An 8,654-nucleotide genomic window follows, 5' to 3' on the forward strand; every position below is an offset into this window, starting at 1 on the left:
AGTGGACTAATTACACGGACAGACCCCTGAAGCGTCCGGGGGTTAGATGCCTTGATCAAGGGCACAATGGTAATTGCTCATGGACCAATCCTTGATAGGTTCAAAAGAGCAATTTCCCTTTAACCGCAACACAAAAACATTCCCATTCTAAAGGTCGTTACATATAAAATAACCAAACCGTGAAATAAATAATACTAATTTAAATAATAAAAACAACTAAAATAAATACATGTTTACATAATTATTTTATTATTGGTTATGTATTTTCATTTTGATTATTTAATTACAAATATAAATAAACACACATTTACTATTTTCTACATATTGAATGGCACATAGTGCACTGTATACTTTTTAGTGGCATTGCATAGGTTGTAAATTTATATTAAACGTGTAAAAGATCTAACACGATTTATCCTTGTTTTTTTTTACACTACAAAAGCAGCTTTTTTAACAGGGGTGTGTAGCATTTTATATCCAATGCAGAATGCATAAATAGTAACTTTTGGTCCTTTGGGCACTGTTGTATTTTTATATTAAATGATCAACACATTCTCACCCCAAATCGTCACTTTTTCGTCACTTTCAACCATGCTTCAATATCCGACGCACAAAGCACCCTTTAGCGTCCATATGTGACGCTTCGGTTATGGGTAGGTTTAGGTATGTGGTAGGGTTATGCGTCTCATATGGACGCTAAAGGGTGCTTTGTGCGTCGGATATTGAAGCATGGTTGAAAGTGACGAAAAAGTGACGATTTGGGTATGAGAACGGGTTGAAATGATGGACCCTTTAAAATATCCATGGACGGAGGTGTGGTTCAGCTGAGATTTCTTTTGTGCAGGTGTGCAGAGGCATATTTTTACTACTGTGAAACACAGGCCATCTCACATATATAGATTTCACAGTGAGGCAGAAGAGGGGATAATCATTTTCCTCCAACACTCACTCCACAACTCAATCTGAGCCAACAATGTAAATCTACCCTCACTCTACTTACAGTAATGCATCAAAAGTGTGGATATCACTAAATGAGATCCACTTTTCATTTGATCAATAGCTCCTGACCTGCAATTTGTGAAGATATTTTCTCTGCAAAGCTACCACGTAGACTTCCATTTTAGCTCAGAAGGGTTCTTGTTTCTGCAGTCTCTAAAAAAACATAATCTCCCAGCAGTCATAGCTGAACGTTGAGCGTTACAGCAAATGCAAAATCTTGCCATTTCACAGAAGGAGCCACTTATCTATTGTATAGAATATCATCTCTCTCCCACATGTTCTCCCACGTACAGCATGCAGATCAATCAGAGAAACGCCTGAAGGATAAACATAATGAAATATACTGTCTCATTGTAATAGATACAATTTAAATCTTACTTTGCGTTGTTTCTTTTCTTTCGTAAGTACGCACTTATCATAAATAAATATCATGTTTCTTGCAGTTTACATAACATAAAGATTGTTACAATTACAACATTCATTTCAATTTTGCATGGATGGAATGGGTGGATATAAATTTACCTTAAGTAAAAAGTGACAACATGCCTCGGTCTCCCCATCCCCAGTATCCCTCTTTGAGATCTCTAACTCATTACTGCAATCATTGAGCCTTATCTAACTATTAACCCCATTGCACATCTCTGAATTGAATGTATCGGTGTGGTTCTTAACCAATGAAAAGGGAAGAAGGCTTAAAAAAAAACATTCACACTAATGGAGGCCATTTAATCAAATCGAATGATGCCATTGTAATCTGACAATGTAATATTAATTCAAATATCAATGCAGATTTAATTCGCCAGCCAAATAATTCTCCATTTTAATACAGCGAAAAGTAGACCATTTATAATGAGGAAGTAATTGGATACTGCAGCAGCCATATATCCGAATTAAAAATCACAGCATGCGTGACCCTCTCGCACGACATCTGAATATGACCAATGAGTCACAGAAGGACTGTCGCACCTGGAGGGTTTGTTAGTGCGTCCGGCTGTGCTGTTGAACTGTATTTTGCACTGTTAAAAGGGCACACGGCGACCTGATACAACTATATCTGTAAATTAAACCTGAGGTCAAGGTGAACCGAGACCAGTTGAGCTGTCACTGCAGATTACCCCTTCCTGATGATCTAAGAAGGGTCTGAAGCTATCGGGCAACCCGCTGCCAGAAATGTGTCGTTAAAATCTGAAATGACCAAGCCAGATCCTCTCCTCCTCCTCATGCCCTTATCTTTCAAAAGAGGTGCGGGCATTTTTCGCAGCGCTCGGAGGTAATGTGCTTATAATGGATGTAAGAATGTTACTCTCCGCTCACGTAGACCGTGTCTATTTCTCATGAAGCCCTAATCATCAAACAGTCTACTGCCTGAATACGACCGGAGACCATTTTAACATAATGACAACAGGGAAAGTTCTGCCATAGTAAATTTTCAATCTAATTGAGATCATTTGTCTTCGATAACGTTTCAAATGAGCCTTAATGATATTGAGCAGCAGACAGTGTCACATTAAAAGCCTCTAAAACACATGTGGAGCTGTCATTAATTTTTCAATCAAAAGAGAAAAATGCTAGGCACAACGCTTCCATTAGGTTGCTGCAGCACGGAAATGTTTGTCAAAGTCACGACTTTTTGAATTCGACGCATATTCACCACCAACGGGGTGAAGCTTGACGTGAGGCTTGACTTCTTGTTGTGGTGGAAACAGTTTAATCACAGCATTTAGACGGAGTAGGGGACCGGGCGTCATACGGAGAGCTATTTGGAGAGACCAGTGACCCATGGACTGCAATGAACTGTGGGAAACGCCTCCAGTCCGGAGGGACACCGCATGGTTGCTGCAGCAACGTGGCATGAAAGATGCTCACACACATCAATCATTCCGATGAAAGAGAGCGATCAGAGAGATGACGCTAACACGATCGTATATTGTCATTTTTTTCATCGTAAACTAGACGCACATCATAAAGAATAACACATGAAAGTCGTTTCATTTATGTCTTGGTGGCGGTCTGAGAGTTAACTGCTGGCGGAGCATCAACCGTCTTCAATAAGCTGTCAATTACAGCAGGGATCCCAAACTCGGTAAGCTGATGGGAGGATTAGATTTGATGTAGGTTTCTTATTACCGGAGGCCATTTTAGAGTTCTACTGTAACTTGTTAAGTCAGCAAGGACAGAAATATGTGAACACCTTCCCTCCGCTGTTACCTGATTCAGTAGCGTCAGCCTTCTTATCAAAGTCACGTCAATGAACGCGTGTGAAACAGCAGGTGTGTGACGGTGACCCAGCAGGCTAAAAAGAGATCGATTGTCATGTATCTCTTTGATATTGTGTGCGTCTTAAAACAGTTGCATCAGCGTTTAACATTCGCAGCTGGTATTTCTTCTCGAGGCTTCAGGCTCTGAGACTCCTTTTCTTTTGGACTTTGCAGCACTGAATGCGATTATTCTGCTGAATGTGACTATTTTACTATTTTAAAGAGACCCAACTTCTCACAGAACTTTCAATGATTTTCCTAACAGCTAAAATTACAATGATTACAATGAAATTAAAAACAATTTATTTTACAGTGCCATTGTTACATATGTTAAATGCAGTTACTATAGTAATAACTATAATTTATGCATAATTACATGCAACTAACCCTGAATCAAATTAAACCCTAATCCTAACCCTATATTAAGTACATGCAGTACATTACAGTGTTGCCAGATGTACGATAATTATCGTATTTGTACGATAATTTTGACCTCTGTACGATGTACGATCAATAATGAAAAAAATCCCATAATGTACGATAATTTCAGAGTTTTCAGTCGTTCGTCCAAACACACATCCTACCGCTTCTCTCTCTGACCCCGAATCATTTCGCAGGCCTGCACGCAAGCACGTATACACACACACACACACACACACATAGCTCGCACGTCAACACTACACTACAGTTTTGCCGAAGAAGACAGTTCAGTTTAAAAAAACGAAGCAGTAAAGTGCCAAAAAAGGGCACTTCAAAAAGTTCAGAAAGGGAAGGTGAGGACAGTGTATCAGTTTCTCTCTGTATCATAGTTTAATTATGGTCTAGTTCAAAATGTGGACTGTCGGCATATCTTTTGCACTTTGGCAAAAAAAAGTTAAAAACTTCCTCCAGTGAGTGTGAGCGTATTATACAGCCTGTTTAAATTGGCAGTAAAATTATTTGGAAAATAAAATTGTTGGAAAATAGCTATATTTTATGCGTTTGGTTCGTGTACGATAATCTTTCTCAAAAAACGATAATTTTGAGGTTTTGGTACGATACTTCGACATTTCTAATCTGGCAACACTGGCACATTACCAAAGGTCATGTTTTGATACATTGTATACATTCGGTTAGTTTTGGTTAGGTTTCACATATGCGAGCGCACTAACAGGGGGGACCAAGAACCAGTGAGGGGGGGCCCATGGGAAATCAGAAAATTAAACTGGAAATAAATACTTGTTTAGAAAATATTAAGCACGATTTCAAAAATATTTGCAATGCCCAGTGCCCTTAATATACATGTAGATGGTATTAAATGTGGCACTGCATTTATAAATAAAAAATAAAATAAAAAAACTCTATCCTCTTTTCATTCTCAACTTTTCATAAACTTATGCATAATTACATGCAACTAACCCTCAAACAAACCCTCATTCTACCCTAACCCTATAGTAAGTATATGTTGTTATGTTATTAATATTACTCAGTATCTAAATATATAACTACACTGTAACAGTGACTCTTTAAAATAAAGTATAACCCAATTTTGTCTTCTTTTTTTTTTTAAACTCATGATGCTCTTAAACTGTAGGACAGCCAATACTATTTGTTTTTAACGAAAGTCACTCCTTGCCATGGAATTAAAATAGGACTGGAGCTGTCAATAATCAAAAAGGACATAAAAAGCATTATAAAGTATATCAAATTGGTGTAAATGCATTATATTCACTGAAAATCTTTACATTTATTGACACATCTTGGCATAAAAAAAAATATATAACTAGAAGTAAAGGCAAAATTCAAATAACAATAATAATTTGGAGGGAACCTTACCTGGACAACAAAGAAAATAAATAAATTAATTAAAAAAGGATTGCATTTATTTTAACATTTTCAGTGACATTGATGTAAAATTACTAAAAGTGTTAAAAATAGAGAAGAATAATGCCATTATTTTGCATATTTATATTACACTAAACATGAGCATAACTAACCGACAGAATGATTCTAAAGACTGCAACCATGTCTACTTCACCTCATCCATTTCACTGTGGCACGATGTTGCTTCTAGACAACAAACACATTTAAGCTATTCCTCATAACATACAAAGCATTATTTATTTATTTTTGACTCAAAATGTTTTAAAAGTTTACTCACCGACAAATGCAAATCATATTTCCAGAAAGAAGTTATCCATAGTAAAGATGTGCGTCCTTCACATGGTGCACTATGCCAGAAAAAAAGATAAAAAAGAAAGTACAGTGACCAAAAAAAAAAAAAAAAAACATACTTCTTTATTCTTTGGAGAATTTGCTAAGAATGATTTGTGCACACTGATAGGATGTATTATTTACACAGACAATTCACTAAAGGAATTCAGGTAAACACCTGGAAATCAGGTCAGAGGCCAACCGTGATCTAGCATACTTTACTGGGGCAGTACTGCATCACTTCACCACTGCTGGATATTCCTGCTTATCCTCCATCGTTTGATGAATTGATATAGCCATGATCACAATAGAAATTCCATCTTTTTTAGACTAAATTAAATTTATTCCCTGCTTTATTGCTTGGTCAAAATAAATGAAAATAACACAACAAAAAAATTATATGTTATTTAAATGCTAGTAAATTTAGGCATCACAATCTTTTAATGTACAGTACAAATAATAGATGCAACTATTTCCCTATAGCTAGAGAGACCCAACTTTTCACAGATGCTTTTCATATAATAGTTCACTCAAAAGGACAATTTTATCATTTGTTACTCACCATCGTGTCATTCCTAACCCTTAATCCAGTCTCCATGGAAAACAAAATAATAAATTCTGAAGAAGGTACTCTTTTACAAATCATTGTACGAAGGTTGCTCCTTTACAAGCAAGGGACTGGAGATGTCAAGAATCAAAAAGGACATAAAAGCGCCATAAAAGTATGATAAAATTGGGACAAATAGCTTGTGCACTGTAACAGCATTATTATATCTTTTACTCCTCAAGTTGTTCCAAACCTTACCTGTATGATTTTTTTTCTTCTTCTTCTTCTTCTTCTGTTGAACACACAAAACAGATATTTTGAAGAATATTTGGGGGGACCCAATTTCCCCACAAACAGGTTGTGGGGCACCATTGACTTACATAGTATGGAATAAAATAAAATAATTAAATACTATGTAAATCAATGGTACCCATCAACTGTTTGGTAACAAACATTTTTCAGAACATCTTCCTTTAGACAGGTTTGGAACAACTTGATGGTGACTATCCCTTTAAGTTAAGTGTAAAAAAAAAAATATGGTAAATGAGCATGCACAATTAAACATCCAATCAATCAATCAATCAATCAATCAATCAATCAATCAATCTATCTATCTATCTATCTATCTATCTATCTATCTATCTATCTATCTATCTATCTATCTATCTATCTATCTATCTATCTATCTATCTATCTATCTATCTATCCAAAATATTATTATATTTTTTTTACCCATACACTAAAGAAGAACCATAGAAGAACCATTTGGCGTCCCACAAAGAACTTTTACCACAAAAAAGAAAAAGAAAAAAAAAGTGGGATGCAAAAGTTCCACAGATGTTAAATCATCTTCACGGAATCATCGATGCCAATAAATAACCTTTATTTTTAAGACTGTATGCAACATTGATCAAATGCTCCATACAAAAATACGGTTGTTGAATGGGTTAAGTGAAATATTAATAACGTATACCACTTTTATTAGACGTATACTGTAGATGCACAATGACTTGGGAGGCAAAGGGCAGATTATTGATCAATAATGAACGTCTTATTTGATGTGCCACGACAGGTTAAAAAGGGTCTCTTCATAAGACATGAGAGAGGAAAACAAGAGAGAAGACAGCGAGGAAAATATTAGAGGACTCTGAAGTTTTACAGGGTCGTGCCACAGGCAGTAAACAGGTACTCTAGAGCGAGCTCAAGGGGGCATGATGAGTGGAACACAGCCCAGATGTACAATTAATCATTTGAGTCATGCGGCCCAATGTCCCACAGGATGTACTCATCGCTTTTTAAAATCCATCTTAAAAAGCAGCCCAGCTCTCCTGAGACTTCGAGGGTAATAGTCAGGTAGGGGCTCTAGAGGTGTTTGGCTATGACGATTGCAGCCTAACAAGCTGTGCGGGGCACTGGAGGTTAAGGGATTCTGAACCAATTTGGGATAAGAGCTTGATGGATTTGCAGACACTCAGAAAGGTCTAATGGTTATATATTTATAAATAACAGCAATATATTTTTTTCATCTCTGTACTTAGTAGCGGTTTTGTTGTGGGTACCACTAAGAGTTGTCGGCTCATAAGTGATAGGTTCTAAAGCCTTGTAAAATAAAACTATACGTGATACATCTTCTTAAAGACATACTGTTGTGGGAGAGGCACGATCTAACTATATCATACCATGGGCATTATTGAATGGCACTCTTTAAATGTAATTTACTCCATAAAAGTCCATAAATCTAATTTACAGAGAACTTGCCAATTACTCCGCGAAAGAAGGCACTTACAGGGAGTCGGCGAAAATGCATTCTGATAAAGCACTCAGCATCTCCATAAAACCGCTTGCCAACGAGAAAAAGCCCTGATACTTTACCTGACTGAGCTCATAAAAAGATTTTATATTTGGCACTTTGGTAGATTTGCGAGGCCTCGTGGACCTTGACTCGAGCTACTAGCGAGGACTTCCTGACCTACTGTGTGGAAGAAAACTACACATATCTTTAAAAAAAAAAAACACACGCTCTTTCAAGCTCTTGAAAAGAGCACACAACACAACCCCCAACCTTGGCCTCGCTCAGTTACTGCTAGTCTTGCTCACACACACCACTTATAATGTCATCGCAAGCTTCATTACACAAACATCGGCGAAGAATGAGCCACATAAGCATCAAAACAGCATTTTAAGCGACAGCCATGACCTCATTCGGCATTGCAGAATGACTCTGAAGCGTTTAAAACGGAGGTGCACGCCTCACTATATTGTAATGCCCATTTCAGACAAAATTCAGAAGAGAAGCGTTAATGGTTACACAATTTTTTGCATATTTTGGCTCCATCTGGGTGATTTTCTTGGGGGAAAACTGTAATTGCCATTCTTGAATGCGCTTTGCCCGCCTCTTTTGAGCGGCAGTAATACGCATCCATCATATCTCCCGTGATTATGGGAGCTGCAGATGCCAGTCATGTCATTTCCATCTTAATGCTGATGGCACGGTCTTCTCGTGCCGTCGATGTGTAATTTGGGAGGTTTAGGAAGGATAAGACAAGCAGGAGAGAAGTGGTGAGGGCTGATTTAGATAATTGCTGTTTCAGTTGCCAAACTGAAGGCTTATATTAGTGTCCTACCCAAGCGCAAGGGTACGAACAGCAGAAGGTAAA

Source organism: Leuciscus leuciscus (assembly GCF_965113295.1).
Source record: "Leuciscus leuciscus genome assembly, chromosome: 21".
Classification (NCBI taxonomy): domain Eukaryota; kingdom Metazoa; phylum Chordata; class Actinopteri; order Cypriniformes; family Leuciscidae; genus Leuciscus; species Leuciscus leuciscus.